The 16,646-nt window shown below is 36.1% G+C and overlaps 1 protein-coding gene and 1 pseudogene across 14 annotated transcripts in view; one reads left to right on the forward strand and one right to left on the reverse strand.

Moving 5' to 3' along the window:
• Positions 1-16,646, forward strand: part of LOC306653995 (dnaJ homolog subfamily B member 6-like) — a 420,043-nt pseudogene that overhangs the window by 390,685 nt on the left and 12,712 nt on the right. The gene's annotated exons all lie outside the window — the stretch shown is intronic.
• Positions 1-16,646, reverse strand: part of SIPA1L1 (signal induced proliferation associated 1 like 1) — a 362,908-nt gene that overhangs the window by 307,195 nt on the left and 39,067 nt on the right. For all 13 annotated transcript variants that reach the window (XM_079127085.1, XM_079127079.1, XM_079127078.1 and 10 more), the window contains one exon: positions 13,682-13,775. The gene's annotated coding sequence lies outside the window, so the exon portion shown is untranslated. The remainder of the gene's footprint in view (positions 1-13,681; positions 13,776-16,646) is intronic.

A 16,646-nucleotide genomic window follows, 5' to 3' on the forward strand; every position in this document is an offset into this window, starting at 1 on the left:
ATTTGCTGTTCAATATATTAAAACATTCTCCCCTTTAATTAAGAACAGACTAGACCTTTTAAAATTGCTATAACATCTATGGAATGATTCTAATAAAATCCCTCACCCTGAGAAAAACCCAGAGAGTAACTTTGTATAGCTCCATGGCTTATGAATCCTAAAGAAAAGGGGCGAACAGTAGCGTTCTTACAGCACCAACAACTGCCAGAACTAGGCCCCTCTCTTGTAACTCTCTCCAGCTCGAATGTAAATTCATTAAGGTCACTTCCGCTTTTCTGCTACATATTTACAAAAGGTGGGACAAAGTGTTCAAGAGCAATCTCATTTTCATTGCTACTCGGGATTCTAAAGCCTATACTGTCTAGGTTGAGACTTTCTAGCCTAGAACCACCCCAAACGCTTGGCTCACCCAATACCAGTGCCAATACCAAAGTGCATGGAATCCTTAACTTTGGTGCGCCCCCTCCCTAGTAAAATCCACCAGAAGGGATTTAGGCCAGAATTATCATTCACCTCCAACACTGATCTAGCTCAATAATATAATTATGGCTAAGAATGACTTGATTAAAATACTAAACTTTAATTAGCAGAAAGAATTGTTAACCCAGATTGGCCTACTCCTACAACAGAAACACCCGGACGAATAAGCACACTCGAGGAATTAAAGACAGTATTCGAGTACTTTACAATAATGATGACTTTTCTAAAAGAAAAACCTCAAAAATTAAAGTTAACAATAACAAAAAAGATAAAGTAGAATTCAAATAGTGCTGCCCTGTCATTAAATTGAATATGTACATGCAGTTAGTTATTTATCTCCAGTAGTATCCCAATGGGTGCTATGGATTACAAAAGAAGGAACTGGGATAGAAGCAAGCAGGGTTGTCATACCAGAGGGACTGGGTACCAAAAACAAGCAACCTGACTAGCACACACCAAGAGCATCAGAAAACTTTAACATCATTACATCGCAGTTACCAGCAAAGTACCAAATTCGATAATAATTCAATAATAATGCTACCTTATGATAAAGACTATTTTAAACATTTGTAGGACCAAGAAGATCATAAGTAAAGGTAATGATCCAGAAATACTTATAAAACCAAAACCCACATGATTTTTTAAGGACTAAAGCTGTTTATACCTTATGTCAACAAATATAAAGGATCACAGTTATACTAGTTATATAGCTGTAGTTTCTGTTTTAAAAAAAAAAGCAAGACATATCTCTAATGTATGATCACAGTTATCACAAAATTGACAAAGCCACCATAAATTTATCATTTCCTCTATAATCTAGTTGCTACAAATTCCTTAAAGCAGGAGGAAGGATTCTAAACTCATTAAATAAGTTACATCAATGAAAGCTTTACACTTTGTCCAAATGCAAACTGTGTTATGCTAGTAACAGCAATTGCTAACATTCCATTTTCCCCTAGAGTTCCCAATTAAGGGTAGGAAAACTTCCATTTTCCCTTACTTCTGAAACGTATTTTAAGAGGCTTGCATGAGCAGCATGTAAGTGCTATTAAGCTGCCGGTACTTAGATCTCTGGTCTCCAAGTGCCATCCATTTCATGCTTGAATATGATAACTAGGTAAGTCCTACAATGATGGAGAGATCAGATGGGTCTGGATCTAAAAGAACTGTAAAACAGCCATATTATCCTGACTTTACTAGAGATCATTTCTTTGCTAACCAAGGCTCACAGGTATTACTATCAATACCATCCCTGACACTGCATAGATTTTAGTTTGTTCAACCCTCCTGTACAAAAAAAAAAAAAACTGAACTATATCTTATTTCCTTAAAGTTCTGTTTTCCACGTTCACTAAATGGAGATGGCATTCCAGAACCAGATGACATATCAAGACATAATTTCAGTGACAACACAGCACTTAACGAGAATCTTTGGAAATACCTGGTTGAATACGGAGCAATTGAGAGGTCTGTAAATTCCTGAGCAGTCCTTAAGTAATAGTATTTAAGCAGCTGTCTATCCTACCTTCGTGCAGGACTGAATCTGGGCTATGAAGGAGCGATGAAACAAAAACTGTTCTACAAAGCATAGAACAAGATTTACACCACAAAGAATATTCAGCCAGAAGTTATTTATAAGCACTCAACTACCAAAGAGCATCAACACAACTAAACTCCTGACTACCCAAGAATACAATAGTCAGTACATCGCCTTAACACAGGCTATATTCTACTTTATAACTTCTGAAATGCTTCCCTGCCTATTATCTTACAAGGAAGATGGCTGTAACAATTGTAAAGTTTACATTTCCTATTTCCAGGTAAAGAATGGGTAATGTGTATACATGACTCACCCAGATTAAAATGGTAATAACTCAGTGAATCTGAATCCTAGATCAAGGAAATTTCTATTTCATACAATAGGCCTACTGTGTTCACTTTCAAAAAGAGAGCACCTGAAATAATATAGTAATAAAGTACAAATAATCAGCTCTAACAACATTTCATGAAATTGTTAGTCCCACAACAACAAAAAAAGACAATACTATAAAAATAGCAAAATTGAAAATGTCCAAATTAGTCTTTGTGCTGTCTACCAAACCAAGCATAAAGTAAACACTTTTTTTTTTCGGTATTTGGGTTTGAACCCAGGGGCACTTTATCACAGAGCTATATCCCAGTCCTTCTTAGTTTTTATTTTGAGACAGAGTCCTGCTAAGTTGCTAAGGCTGGCCTCAAACTTGCAATCCTCCTGCCTCAGCCTTCAGATTCACAGGAGAGCACCACCATGCCCATCACACCACTAAGACTTTCTAATGTAAATGAAATCTACAGCAAAAAAAAAAGTATGTTTTCAAATCACTGAAACATAATGAACTCCATACACACATTTTCCTTTTTCCTTATACAGTAAAAAATAATATGGAATTATAGTATATTATGTTATAGTCTAAAGATTAGGTTAACAATTGTCAATTAAAAGGTTTAATATAAATAAATTCTAAAATCCTTGTAGGATATAAGTGGATGACGCTTACCTCTATTCTCTCCAGAAATAACAATAATAAAGAATATAAAAGAAAAATAAGAGAAAAGACAACAACATGTAACGCCTGTACTCCCTGAGGCTTGGGAGGCTGAGACAGGAGAATCTAGAGTTCAAAGTCAGCCTCAGCAAAAGCAAGGTGCCAAGCAACTCAGTAAGACCCTGATTCTAAATAATATATAAAAAATGGGGCTGGGGATGTGGCTCAGTGATCAAGTGCCCCTGAGTTCAATCCCTGGATCCCCTCCCTGCCAAAAAGAAAAAAGAAAAAAGAAAAAAAAAAGGAACGCATCAACAAAATTGTGAAAGAGAAAAAGTAATGCGTCACTGGAAACTGATTTAGCAAATCAGATAAAGCTGCATCTTGTTGAGGACAAGCGGGGAGAGGTCTCCAGGAGGAAGCAGGTCTATTCCTGAGGCACAACTCCAGAAAGGCTATGAAACTGAGGTACTAAACAAGATGTGAGGCTGGAAAGAGGGAAACCAGACCAAAAGGGGATTTCCAATGACAAGGCAGGGTCCATGCTGGGTGTCCAGAGGAGCTAAACCAGCACCATCACACATACAGAGCTTCTGATTATCTTTTAAACAAAGGATACTACCAGAGAAAAAGAACATTTCATATATGAGGACACAGCAATTATGAATGTGTCTGTGCCTCAAAATACATGAAAACCAAACATAATTAATAGAAGAAAAGGACAATGACATAATCATATAAGATGTCAAATTCCCATCTCAATAAATGACAGATTAGACAAAAAAGGAAATATCCAGGTCTGACCAACACTATCAATCACATTTACCTAACTAACATTTGGAGAAAACATAACTAGAGAATATATATTCCTTTTAAATGTTTACAGTACTCTTATCAAGACAGACCATCTCTGTAAATACAAAAGAACTAAAGCCCCACAAAATATATTCTCCAACCACAACAAAATTAAATTAGAAGTCAGCAAAGAGGATATCGAGCTAAATCCCAAATGTATATAAATTAAACAATATACACCTCTTAAGAGTTCACTGGTCAAAGAGCTCAAAAAGAAAATTAGATAATATTTTGAGTCCAGTGGCAAAACATACTGGTCTGAAGTGTAGCTCAACAGGAGAGCATGTGTCTGTCATCAACCTCAGAGGTGGGGAGTGTGGGGATACAGCTCAAACAAGAGCTTAAAGGGAATTTTATAATTTTGAATGCTAAATAAAAGAAAATAAGACAGATTACCACAATTGCCTGAGGTTCTTAAGAAACAAGAAACAAAGCATTCAAAACAGAAAAAATAATAAAGAAGTCAATGAAATAGAAAATAAAATAACAAGAGAAAAAAATTAATAAAGCCAAAGTCTGGGTCTTTAAAGGAACCAACAAAACTGACAAGCTTCTGGTAAGACCAATCAAGAAAAAAGGAAAGAAAACACAAATCATCAGTATTAGAAATGAAAAATAAATAGATAAAACAAAAATCCTCTTGAGATTCCATAGATATTTAAGAAGGAAAAACTACTTTATGCCAATAAATTCAATTACATGAAATGTACAAATTTCTTTTTTTTTAATATATTTTTTTTTATTGTAAACAAATGGGATACATGTTGTTTCTCTGTGCATGAGTTAAAGGCATACCATTTATATAATCATAAATTTACATAGAGTAATGTTGTTTGATTCATTCTATTATTTTTTCCCTTCCCCCCATCCCTCCCACCCTTCTTTTCCCTCTATACAGTCCTTTCTTCCTCCATTCTTGCCCCCCTCCCTAACCCTAACCCTAACCCTAACACTAACCTTTCCCACCTCCCCCTTATGTGTCATCATCCACTTATCAGCGAGATCATTCGTCCTTTAGTTTTTTGAGACTGGCTTATCTCACTTAGCATAATAGTCTCCAATTTCATCCATTTGCCTGCAAATGCCATAATTTTATCATTCTTTATGGCAGAGTAATATTCCATTGTACATATATACCACAGTTTCTTTATCCACTCATCAATCAAATTTCTTAAAAAATACAACTTATCAAAATTGACACAAGAAAGAGAAAAATCTAAGTAGCCCTATATCTTTTTGAGAAATTGAATCTGTTAACCAAAATATTGCAAAAACAAAAGCTCTAAATCCAGATGGTTTCATGGTAAATTCTCTCTCTCTTTTTTTTAATCACTGATAAATTCTATCCAAGATTCAAAAAAAAACACCAACAATATTACACAAACTTTTTCAGGAAATAGAAGAAGGATCCTAGCCCTTATACCTCACAAATACAGACACAAAAAATTAACAAAATTTTAGAAAATGAAATACAATGATGTAAAAATATACATCATGAGTAAGTAAAGTTTACCCAATGCAAGACTAAGGTTAATACTTGAAAATCAACACAGGTAATACACCACATTAACAAAATAAAGAGAAAAACTCTCAGAATCAGTTCAATAGACATGAAAAAGGTATTTGACAAAATGCAAGAGCCATTCATAATTTAAGAAAAAAAAAAAAAAACTTCCACAAATCAGGGAGATTAGAGAATGTCCTGAAACAGATGAACAACTATTTAAAAAAAAAACTAAAGCTAACAAAATACTTGAAAGACAGAATTATTTCAGAATTATTTTCTCCTGAGGTGAAAGGTAAGGCAAGAATTCTGACATTATACTCTCTAGTCAATACTACGATGGAGGTGCTAACCACTGCAGTAAGGCAAGAAAAACAAACACAAGGAATAAGGATCTGGAAGGAAGAGGTAAAAGGTGCAGATGGTGCAGTCATTTACATAGAGAACTTCAAAAAATCTAAAGAACAACTACTAGAGCAAATAAATCAATTTAGCAAGACTGCAGGATACAATGTTCAGGTAAAAAAAATCAAATATGTTCTTATATACTAGCAGTTAGAAAATAAACTTCTGTTTAAAACCCACTCATGGGCATATGAGGATATATACACACAGGTATATATATTTACATAATGTATATACTAATACTAATATATACACTAATATACTAATTTATATATAAGTATATACAGGGGCTGGGACTGTGGCTCAGTGGTAGAGCACTTGCCGCACATGCGTGGGGCAATGAGTTTGATCCTCAGCACCACATAAATAACAAAATAAAGGTATTGTGTCCATCTACAACTAAACATGTTTTTAAAAAGAAGTATATACATATATATTTAGAGAGAGAGTTTATTCCAGAAAGGGAGAAGTTCAAGGCCCTCTCCAAGATGGTGGTAAAGTTTCACAATGGCAGCTCTGTGCAAGCCAGGAAGTAAGCAGTCCAGAACCAGCAGGACCCGAATCCTGGCAGACACAGTACCAAAAGAAAACCAGAGCTAAAGAATATTTTACCACTTGCAATTTTAGAATTCTATCAGAAAATTCAGAGAAAAATTAGTGTTTGATAAGTAGAAAACTAAACAATGACAAAGTACCTACTATCTCTGAGGAGAAAAGCTGGAGCAAGAGAACAAGATCACTGAATCCTCTGTGACCACTGTTATCAGTATTCAAATGATTATGAATGATGGCAACCAAAATTAGATAAAATTATCATTGGGAGGAGAGGGAATGGTAAGTGGAGGGAGACTACATCCTCATCATCTGTGTAAAGAAATGAAGAAATAATATTTATAGTTGAAAACATAGCTATATTAGCATATACAAGATCCTGGGTTCAATCTCCAGCACTGCAAGAAGAAAGAAAGAAAATGCACGCTGTAGAAGTTACATTATTTAGCTAGATGGTAGTAAATGCCAGAAGAAAAAGACTTAAAAAAAATTTTAAAAAGGCTTGAACATGGTCGCCTCTGGAGAGAGGTAGGAAAGGCAGAGCACAGGTTCTTCTGTTTCAAGCCTTGTGATTCTATTTCACTTACTATTTAAACCTGATATTTGATTATTTTGTTAAAAACAAAAAAATAAATATTTCAAATATTTCAATTTGGGGCCACTGTCAAGAAAATACTTTTAACTGCATTTGGTTTCTCTGAAATTTACCATCAAAATCTGTTTGAATAATACATATGAGAAATGTATAAACAATTACAAATATACACTGAAAAATCTGTCATTGGGGCTGGGGTTGTAGCTCAGTGGAAGAGCACTTGCCTGGCATGTGTGAGGCACTGGGTTTGATTATCACACCACATACAAATAAATAAAACAAAGGCACATCAACAACTAAAAAATATTTAAAAAAAAAGAAAAAAGAAAAATCATTTAACAAATACATTTAATTAAAGTGAAGACTGTAGAAACAGTACCATATCAAATATATCAAATTTTCTACTAGGTACTCAAACAGCAATTAAGCAAGGAAAAAAATTTTTTTCAAATATACTCACATTAGTTTCAAAAAATACAGAGGGTCTCCCAAAGGCCCTTCTTCCTACTATCATTGACAGTCTATTTCAGCTCTTCAGTTATCCACAGTAGCATTAAGCATTTCAAATACTACTCAGGAACTACAAAGACCAATTTTTCACATTTACCTAGGAGTTGGCCTTGACTGGACCCATTACTTATAATTTCAAATCGAATGACTCTCCACTCCACCAGTCCCGACAGGGTGAATTATTTCAGGGGGATCTTCAGCAAAACAGCCTTAAGTCACAAAAATACTAGGAAGGAATGGAGGAAGGAGAGAAAGAGAAGAAAACACAGTAAAAACTTTGCCATTCCTAATATACACTTGTCTAAGAAAACCCCCGAGGGAATTCTACAGTTGTTTTTAAAAGTAGATTCCAGGGTATGAGGCAATTTCTCCCTGAAGATGCATGTGGCCCATGTACTCACTCCTGTGTTTGTGAAGCGCAGTCTGTGATTATGCAATTGAACATACAGTCACCCCTGGGCATCCTGTGTTTAAGAAGTGTTTATGTTCCTATCTTGCCAAACAACCATAATACCACTTAACCTCAGTTCAACCACGGCTTGAATGAACTTGTTAGGGTTGCACTGGAACACAGACACAAAACAAATAGTAAGCTAAGGAATGTGATGTCCACACAAGGATGAAGGGGGAAACCCTTGCCCAGTGCTCCTTGGTCACTGCCACAGAATGTACATGAGTATTCAAATTCCACAGGATGAAATTTTTCACGTAGGATGTAGACAAAAACATCAGACTGTAAAGTTTGGAAAAGCAAGTGAATTCTTCTAAAACAGAGAGTGTTATCTCAAAAAGTAGCTTCACCTAGGTGGCAATAAAGTACAATGCTGTTTCTGGATCTATCCAAGTAACTTCAGGAATATGAAAACAATATAAAAAGATAAAACAGAATTTTTTAAAAACGTATTGTTTAGAAAAGGCTGCCCTAGGTTTGATTTAAATCTACACATACCAGCAGTGGCTAAACGTCACTACCACTCAGTACTTCCTGGGACCCATCCCGTGTGGTGCCAGGCTAACAAGCCCACACAGGAAGGGGGCTGACACACTCGTACTCTCCTGTCAATCACCAAACCTGTACTGGCCAAAAATATTTCCTCATCTCTTAACAAAATAAAGAGTTCAGCCAGTAAGTTTTGAGGCTCAAGCAAAAGATTTCTTTCAGCTATTCACCCACCATATTTCAAGTATAAAACACAGTAAAGAAACTGAGTAAGGGTCAGGAAGGTGACACCACTTAAAGCTATTTTATCATTCAAGTGAAATGTGGCACAAGGGTACAGAGAGAATATATGTGAAAGCTATCTCTGCTAAGTTCCAATGACAATGATCATTACTGAGAAATAACCACCCATAGCTCTGAAAAACAATCATGCCTATAATAATACATGAACAGATATTTCAATGTGCCTAGAAAACTCTAGGTGCCTTGATGACACTTTCATCTATGAACCATTTTCACCTTTCGAATAAACAACCCCTTCCAGAAATGTTTTCCTTATCACTCATGGGATGGGGAAAATAGTACTAGAATTCCACTTAGCATTTCATCTGGATTACCATTGTCAGATGTAATTTCTTATTCACACTAATGTTACTGGGGATGACAACTGGTTAAGTCAACTATTTAATCTAATACCATTTAACCAGTAAGAAAACACCACCATTCATCAAGGTTAGTTAATACACAGAGCTAACATCAATTCCCCACTTTTCGCCCTTAACTTCCATTCTTTTTTTATTTTTTTAGTTGCAGATGGATACAATACCTTTATTTATTTGTTTGTGGTACTAAAGATGGAACCCAGTGCCTCACACATACTAGGCAAAGGCTCTAACACTGAGCTACAATCCCAGTCCCTTAACTTACATTCTTAAGTTCAGCAAGCAGTGTTTGCTTTTATCCTTTTATATTAGCATATTGTTTTTATTATAAATACTTTATACCAAATCAATACTATACAGAATGGATCATTTCTGTATCTATTCAATTATTACTGGTAATAAAAAGTAAAACATACAAATATAAGTAATTTAAAAAGAAACTGTGATGTAAAAGAAATGAGATACCATCTTTGATTCTGTATATTCTGGGAGATTGTTTAGCACACCAATTAGAAGCAAGACCTTCGAATCCTACATCCATAATTAAACTTGGGCAAGAGATTTGACCTAAATCTCCATTTCTAAATGCTTAATTTGGATAACAACACCAATTTCACTGGGTTACTGGGAAGAAGTAAGGTCACATGGATACTAAACTCTTGGCACAGTGTCTAACATTAATAAATGGCCATGACTGGCTACTACTGTGGTGTTTGCTGTGGTTATTGAAAATCAAGCATGTGGCAATCACACTTAAAGAGGTACACATTTTTTGTAGTATTTTTTTAGTTGCAGACAGACACAATAACTTTATTTTACTTATTTATTGTTATGTGGTGCTCAGGGTCGAACCCAGTACCTCACATGTGCTAGACGTGCACTCTACCACTGAGCCACAATTCCAGCCCTGAAGAGGTACCCTTAAGCAATACACACACCAGTCTGTAAGTCTATCCAAAGAGTGAAATGAGAGAACCACACAAACAAAATCAACAAGACATACAAAAACCTTATGAAAAAATTCTCCCAGAAAAAGTCAGGTGTATTTTACAACAATTTAAAAAGTCTGCAAGGTGCAGTGACACACACCTGTAATCCCGGCAGCACAGGAGGCTGAGCCAGGAGGATCATGAGTTCAAAGCCAGCCTCTGCAAAAACAAGGCACTAAGCAACTTAGTGAGATTTGTCTCTAAATAAAATACAAAATAGGGCTGGGGATGTGGCTCAGTGGTCAAGTGTCCCTAACTTCAAGGTCCAGCATCCCCCACAAAAAGAGTCAAAGTTCTTCTCTGCAGATAAAATGCTAAGATTTAACATAGAAGACATTTACTACTTCACTCACCAATATCTTAGAAACAGAAGCAATCTATGGTAAGAATTAATCAATGTTTTAATATGAAAGAGCTAAGAATGTTCACTAGTATTCTTGTTTAAAAAATTAGAAACAGGCTAACTATCCATCAATATGGGAATATATGAGAAAAATTATGCCACTATTTAAAGAACTAGAGGGATTCACATATCCTAATATGGAATTTATAAGATGTACTGTTACTTTTTTAAAAAGTCACAAAAGTACAAAATCAGATTCTATAATATGTTAAGACAATTCAAAACAATTTGTTACATACATGCATATTTATTCACATTTGCACAAAGGACTGAAAGTATACAACTAACAGTGACCTCTAGGTTTTAACTCTGTATAATTGTTATTTGACTATTGCTAAAACACTGTATTTATATTTTACTTGTATAATTTATGAACCTCAAGCAAAGTTAGCCAATAAATAGGCTAAAAACAAAAAAAGCAAGTTTTACAAAGCACTTTACAGTTTACAAACTCCTTTAACACATTATCTTATTTTATCCTCACAACAGGCTTCTAAGATTTAAGGACATATCCTTATTTTAAAAGTGAAAACAGAATCAAGTATTTATTAACCCATAGTTAATGAATGCAGAGCTAAACCAGAAATGCTTCCTCTAACTCTAAACTCAGTGCTCTGGTCTGCATGCTAAGGTGCCTCTATAGAAGCCTGGCATCTAACCTGGCATCTCTAAACCTATGTATTGCCTCTGGGCTATGAAGGTTCACGGTGCAGAGGAAAGGCCCTAAAAAAGTAGCAGTCAAAAGACCTGGGTTCCAGTCTTAAGTACTCCATCACTAAGACTTGAAGATACATCATCCTGCAATAATGATTCTATGATTTAACAGTGATGCTTTTAAAAATATAAATCCCCAGGCATGAACTCCAGAAATTAGGACTGTTCTGGGCATTAGGACATTGATTAATATGCAGTTTGGTTAGGGACCACAGCTTCAGGACTTGTATCTGGTAAAAATAAAAGCTGCCCAACATCCCTTGTGCTACACACTTTACAGAGCTAAAACGAAGGGTGAATGCAGTCATATATGGGAAGTCTGATGTAATAACATAAAGGAATTATTGTTTACTCATTCAAATCCATTCTAAATATTCACTGTACCAGACAGGTCCTCAGTCAGGACTGAGAAAAAACATAATCTTCAAGAAGGTGGGAAACCACCAAATCCTTGAACCACTGCAGGGCTCTGGGAAGAAGCGCAGCAATGGCACAAGGATGGCCACGGTCAGGAACAGCCTCAGGACTGAACAGTGCAGGCATGAGAATGGGAAGAAAGGTTAGAAAGGCATGTGCAGGAGACCCTTGAGCTAGACAGGGACACATATGACCAGGCTAGGAGACAACACAGAGATGACATACCATAGGCCAGAGGTGCTCAGAGAAATCTAGGACCCCAAGGGATCCTTAAGGCCCTTTGAAGGGTCTGCAAGGTCAAAACTATTTAATAATAATATTAAAACACATAACAACCCAAATGTCTTCAAATGGTAAGTGTTCAAACTGCAGTATAGTAATATGCTGGAACAGGGCCGAGCAATGACAAAAGAACATACTATTGATAGAATAACACAATTAAATCTCAGTTGCATTATGTTGAATGAAAGAACCAGATTCAAAACACTACCTATGGTATACCTCCATTTATATAATATTCAGAACAGGAAAAACTATGGGAACAAGAAATAAGATAGAGGGGGCTGGAGCTAGGGTAGAGGAATGTTCTGGGTAAATGGAATGTTCTGAGTCTTCATCATGGTCATACAACCATGTGCATTTACCAAAATCCAAACAGAACTATACACTAAAAAGGGTGGATCTTACTGTATATAAATTAGACCTTGATAAATCTTACATTCAAAGATAATGCTACTTGCTCTTCCACTCTCATTCTCTCGTGAGTGTACAATGTTTCCCAGAAGGCCTAAGACTGCACCAGTGTCATCACCCTGCAGCAAACAAATACGTGCTTATATATTCTTATGCTTAAAGCTTTCTCCATTCTAATTTCAAATGCAAAACTGTGATGGACATGTAACAGACATATACAAAAATTCTAGAGTCCTCAATCACTTAACAGTATAAAAGCTTCTGAGACCAAAAAGTTTGAGAACTACTGCCGTGGTGATAGAGAGGCCCTGGAATGTTCTAAGCAAGAAGAGAAGTTACTATAAATTTGAGAAAGAGCAATCCTGGGATGCACTGGAAAGAAATTATATCCACATGTCATCTGGAGCTTGCTATAAATCCCAAACCAGTTTCTCTTTACTGGACAATCTCCTTCTTAGTATATTATAGTTATGCAAATTAATTTTCATTAACCAGTGTATAGTAAGGAAACTAACATAGTCTTTATAAGAGTCATCCTATAAGGCATTACTGATAAGTGACTTTTGGATTACTTCACTCAGTTATCCTTCAAAGGATGCCAACCATTTAAAACTGACTTTTACATGCTCTAAACTTGAAAAGTAGCACTCCTAAATAAGTACAAAAACTAACTGATGAGTGACTCAATATCTCAGGATCAATTAGATAAATTCAGCAATTATTTAAAAATCCAATTTGACAGACTGAAATGTGTTTTCACTTGAATCCAGGAACATAACAATCCCAACTCAGCACAATTTTTTTCTATATAATGTGGTTTTTCTGGACTGATGGGGAGGGGGGCTGTCTGTTTCTGGGTTTGCTTGGTACAGTTAACTTTCCACCTGGAGAAAATTCATTTCTAAATACTAGTCTTGTTAATTCCAAAATATTTTGAGCATAGATCTTTTTCTATAATCTCCTTGTGTCCAGAACTATTAACAACAGTTGTATTAACTTTGTTATACCACAGAGGTAGAGAAATTATTTTTAAAGCCATCCATTTGTTAAGTCTTAAATAAATAGGAGATAGATGGATGAAAGAATGGATGACAGGCTGAATAAGGTGATTTAACAGGAGGCAGGTATTTGAAAAAAGGATGATTCTCCCACTAACAAACCTTAAAAACCATGTAAACATGATTTTAAATGGGGTGTGTGTGTGTGTGTGTGTGTGTGTGTGCACGCGCTAACTGCTATTGTATACTGCTTCTCTATTTTAAGCAGTCAACCACATGGACAACTCTCCGTTAATATCAAACAGATGAGAATTTGGAGAATTCAAGTTACCACCCATTTTAAAAATTCACCTATACTTCTATTCCAGAAGTCTGAGAATTTCAGAGTTCTGCTGAAGTGGCTGTGTATTATCAAGATAGAGTAAAATTAGATCCTTACCCAAAAGTATAGTCCTTTTGATTCCACCTTCTATAAAAATCTTGGAAATTAGGTTGCAGTCAATACTGTAGGAGATCCAAATATGAAATTTCACCTATGGATAGAAAGGGGAAAAATAATTAATTTAAAACACATGCACAAGATAAAACATCAATTTAATCAAAGATGAAATTTCCATACACTTGTTAATGCCAAATGGTTTCTACAGGAAACCTGTTTTCTGTGATTCAAATCCAAAATGGAAAACGTGGGTGGTTCTTCCTGGCTCACCATTCAGAGTCAGCCAACCGGTTGGCAAAGTTTTCCCATAGCTTTAGCTCAAACTCTAGCCTGCCTTCTGCCCTCACACTGCCACACCTTAAAAGAAATGAAAGAGGAATATGGGCTCTCTTCAGCCTCAAAGTCAGTCTTTACCAGGAAAACTTTAAATCACATTTGAATAAACTACACCAAGTTTTTCAAAACTTCAAATCCTGAAGATATGGAAAATAATGAGAGCTAAATTCACAAAATAGTTGAAGGACTTCAAAGCTGTGTCTAATCCTGGTGGTAGCGGTGGTGGTGCAATGCTGGAGAACAAACCCAGGGCCTTGGGCATGGCAGACAAGCACAGAGCTGTGATTTCTAAACAACGACAAACAGCTTTCTTGGATACGAAGCTACAATGGCAATGTGAACGTGGAGCAGGGGCTTCCAGATCTTAACAACTGTACCTCTTCCCACCCACAGGGCACTCACCATTTGACAAAACATGCCTGCCAACAGAGAGCATACTTGAACTTCTAAACATATTGCTCTGCCAGGATAGGACATAATTCCAATCTGCAGGATACTTCCACATATCCATGTTGAGTTGGTAAGCTAGCTAAAGGGATACAGACTTCCACTAAAAACGACACACCACAGCACGACTTCAGTCAGAAAAAGGCCACAGGCAGATAACACCAGGACAGTAAAGCAATCGTACACACTACTGCCCACTAGAGCTGACAACCTTAAATCAACAGAAAAGTTGAAAATACAAGACAATAAAAATTCTGACAGCTACTTCTAACGTTAGAATCCTTCTAACAATAGAAGGATTCCAGTGGCCAACTGCTCAAGGGTAGCAGGCCCAATCTGAAAACTGCTCACGTCTCAGCAGGCTTTTACTCAAAATGCTAAGAGGCTTCATATCATTCATCCTGCTTAGCAGAAAAAGGACCTTCATGGGCCCCAGTGACGACTCTGCATGATGGTTCCTCTGCTGGTCACACAGGGAAACCTACTTCCCAGGCCAGAGTGATGGACACCCATTTCCAAGAGATCATCTCAAGGGAACTTTCATATAGTGACACTAAAATATGAACAATGCATACTATTTGTAGATCTGAATTTTATTAAATATCTGTATGGTGCAACTAAGCCTATCATGAGCAGATTCAAGATCATAAGACAGCCTGCCCCACTGCACTCCTCTAGCTGGGGATACCCGAAAGGTCTTCACTCCTTAATCTTTTTTTCTTTTTTTCCTTTTTTTTTGGTGGTGCTGGGGATTGAATTTAGGGCCTTGTGCATGCCAGGTAAGCACTCTACCAGCTGAGCTATATCCCCAGCCCCTTAATCTTTTTTTATAATTTGTTTCTTATGCAGGCTGGGGATGCAGCTCAGTGGTAGAGCGCTTGCCTAGCATGTTATGAGGCACTGGGTTCGATCCTCTGTGCTGCATAATAAATAAATAAATAAACAAACAAACAAATAAATACATTTTAAAAATTGTTTCTTTTGTAACAGATGGTTAAATGAGATGTCTGTCATGCAACTGAGGTGTACCTCAATTTTCATATGCCCCAAAATATAGTTTTTGCAATAGCAGATCTAATAGTAGGTGCTCTAGGCTGGCAGTCAGGAGGTTTAGACTTAATTTTATCTGTAAAGCTGAGGGTGTTACAGTGGTAATGGGTGCTGCAATCACTTTCCCAGCTCTAAAAGCTTTGGTCTACATTTGCTCATTCTATGCCTAGTTGCATATCTACCTCACTGCCCTAGAAATAGCTTAGCTAAGTGAAAATTTTCAGATAAAACACAGATCTCCAAACAAATTCATAATCGTTCCGTAGGTTATCTACTGGCTTGTATGCTCCTTTCCTATTAAGGATCCTTTAGTGAAAATATGTGATAAGAATTAGTCCCAATTCTGCCATTAACTAGCTCTGGGGAAAAAGGCAAGTCATTTAGGCATTGAACATAAGCTCATATAAAAAGTGTATTTGATTTCCAGGTTTCTTATTATCTTTCTAAGACATCATTTATCATCTTTTTCCTTCTTGAATATTAAATGTCAAATGTATCTTTAAATAATAAAAATGAACATTTGTAAACTACCTTAATGCCTCAAGAACTGATTTGAGCTAAATGAAAATTTTAAAACATTACAGACTTTATCTTCATTTAAGTGGATGTTCTTGTTTCATGTTCAGCTTCTCTAAAAAGGTTAAATTAACAGAAGTGTCCTGGCACATCTGGATGACTCTGCTGAAGCATCTTCCAGCTTCACCAAGAGAAAGGATCCTGATTCCTCCTGCTTCCCTCTCTCTTCCTTCCTCAACCCTCCTTCATCACCTCACACTCTAAAAACTGACTTTTGAGGTTACAATATTAACAGTGAAATAAACCAATTATGCATAAAACCAGCTAGGTCCAAGTCTATATCTGAGAATCTGTCTTTTTATCCCTTAGTACCCATGTTAATGAGTCTTACATCTGAATCTGAGTTCCTGTTTACTGCCAAATAAGGAAGACCCAGAAAATTGGACATCACAAGTCGCATATAACATATATGCTGTACATACTAAGTAATGAGTCTGCCATTCACAATAAATCAATGAATAAAATAATTACTAGAAATGAGAATCTGTCATTTTACTAGCAGAAATCCTAACACAGCTGCTTTTGTCAATACATATTTATTCTCTACTATTTATTT

This window comes from Sciurus vulgaris (assembly GCF_902686455.1).
Source record: "Sciurus vulgaris genome assembly, chromosome: 2".
NCBI classification, from domain to species: domain Eukaryota; kingdom Metazoa; phylum Chordata; class Mammalia; order Rodentia; family Sciuridae; genus Sciurus; species Sciurus vulgaris.